Source organism: Penaeus vannamei, chromosome 9, assembly GCF_042767895.1.
Source record: "Penaeus vannamei isolate JL-2024 chromosome 9, ASM4276789v1, whole genome shotgun sequence".
Lineage (NCBI taxonomy): Eukaryota > Metazoa > Arthropoda > Malacostraca > Decapoda > Penaeidae > Penaeus > Penaeus vannamei.
In genome coordinates this window covers 47,988,929-47,991,428 of record NC_091557.1, presented here as the reverse complement: position 1 = coordinate 47,991,428, position 2,500 = coordinate 47,988,929, and positions in this window count along the sequence as shown.

Genomic DNA, 2,500 nt, shown 5'->3' with positions numbered 1-2,500 from the left:
GGAGGAGGGAGGGCGGAGATAGGGTAGGCGAGGCTAAACGGAGATCAGCTGGAGGGAGGGGGGGGGGGGAAGGCTCATGGAAGGAGAGCTTAAAAGCAGCTAAAGAAGAGAGGAGGGCGTTGGAGGGGAATAAGGAGGAGGAAGAGGAAGAGAAGAAGACAGAAGGACGATGAGAAAGGAATGAGGAGGGGGAAATGTCGGGCATCCTGGCATTTCCTCTGCCAAGGCTCTTAGGCCCTTCCCCTGCCAACAGCAATGCATGCATGCCAACTCGACGTCCCTCTGCCAGCACGTCCTGGGACGGTGCTCTCGCCGGGGGCGCCGCGACGCCCTCGGGCCCTCCTCCCGCACGCCCCACGCCCGCCCTAGGGCCCCTCGGCGGAGCGTGGGGAACATATGGAGGGAGGGAGGGATATACATACAAGCATGCGCCCGCACGCACGCACACACGCGCACACGCAAACATACACACACTACGATGGACATAAAGACTCCATCAAACACAACAAATGGGAGATATGGAAAAAGAGAGAGAATGAGGGTTACAGAAGAGATATAAAAGGAAAAAGACAGAGGGAACGAAGTGAAAAGGGAAGGAGGAAGAGAGATGAGAAAGAAACGAAAAGAGAGAAGAGAGGGTAAGGAGAGGAGGAAGAGAAGAATGAGAAAGACAAATATGGTGAGAGAGAGAGAGTGAAAGAAGGAAAGGAAAGAGGAAGGGAAGGAGGCGAAGGAGGAAAGGGAAGGGGGAAGAGAGGGAAGCGATGGAGGAAAGGGAAGGGGGAAGAGAGGGAAGAGAGGGGAGCGAAGGAGGAAAGGGAAAGGGAATCGAGAAGCGAAAGCAACGAGAGGGAAAGGTGGCAGGGGAGGGAGTCCCCTAGGAATGTGCCTTCGCCGCCTCCTTCCCCCGAGGCCCTTCCCTGCAGGAGGAAGCTGCCAGGACAAGCCAGCTAACCGACGCTGCCTCTCCCCTCCTCCCCCCTCCCCCTCCCCCTTCCCCTCGCCACCTGCATGACAGCTTGTGTTGCAAGCCCCCCCCCCCCCCCAAAGGACGTCTGAGCCCATACGTCGGTGCGTCGTGGCGGGCGGCGGAGGGCGCGCCAAAAGAGGCCTTCGGGCGGGGGGCGCGAGGGGCGAGGCCGCGCCGCCCCCGCCGCGGTAGGCCTTCGCGGCGCGACGCCACCCAGGAAACTTTTCCCTTCCGCTCGGCGTAAGCCAAAGTGACCCGTGCAGCCAGGGGCGCAAGGGTCGTTTTCGCGTGAAAAAAGCGGTGCTCGGATCACGGACACTTTCACACGGCAACGAGTAGCAGTAGTAGTGCCAATAGTAGTCGCAAGAGTTGTTGTATAAGCGGTAGTAGTAGTATGTGAAGGTGAAGGAGGATGAGGAATAGAAGGACAGGTAGAGGGAGAGGAAGAAGAAAGATAAGGAGGAGGAGGAGGAGGAAAAGGAAGGAGAGGAGGAGGAGGAGGAGGAGGAGGAAGTAGAGGAGGGGGAGGATGGGAAAGGAGGAGGGAGAGAAGGAGAAGAGGGAGGAGGCAAGGAGGAGAGAGAGAACAGACTCGTCCCGTCCGGTGCTACAGGGAAGGGGAATGCATGACTGCATCTGAAAGTAAAAGTTGCAAAGTGCATGTTCTGGTCCCCACAGCCTGCTCCCGCCCCCTCCCCCCTCCCCCCCCTTCCCCAGCTCACCCGTCCCCTCCAACCCATCCCTCCCGCCACCCTCAGCCCACCCTCCCCCGGCCCTCCCCTGCCGCCCGCCCGCCAAGCCCACCTACGTGCCTCGAAACACGGGGACGCGAAATGCACCGCGAACCAGGGACATGCAAAACAGATTCGCTCTTCGCCCGCGTGTCCCGCCGGCCGGCCTCTGAGCCCGTCTCTCTCTCTCTCCGCCTCCGTCGAGTCCCGCCCGCGATGCGCCCCGGCCTCCCCCCCCCCCTCCTGGGGCTCCATCAATTCTTCCCCATTCGACTTGATTCCTTTGCTAAGTGGCTAAGTGGCGATGGGGGAGAGAAGGGAGAGAGGGACAGAGACAGGAGAGAAGGAAAGAGAAGAGGACAGAAGAGAAGAGAAATGAGACGAGGGGAAGGGAAGGAAAGGGAGGGGAGGAGAGGGGAGGGGAGGGGGGAGGGAGGGGAGGGAAGGGAAGGGAAGGGAAGGGAAGGGAAGGGGGAGGGAAGGGAAGGGGGAGGGGACGGGTAGGGTGAGCAGCGGACGAGCAGGGAGGGGGAGGGAGAGGAAGGAGGGTAGGAAATAACAAAACAATAATAATAATAATAATAATAATAATAATAATAATAATAACAAAAACTAATATTAACAATGACAATAATACCAGTAAAATAATAACAATAACAACAAAAGTAATTGAAAAATCAATAAAAGTAATAGAATAATAAACAATCATAACAACAATAATAAATGAAGAAAGAACAATAATCATAACCATAATAATAATGATAATAATAATCATTTTGCTTATTATCTTTATCGTGAT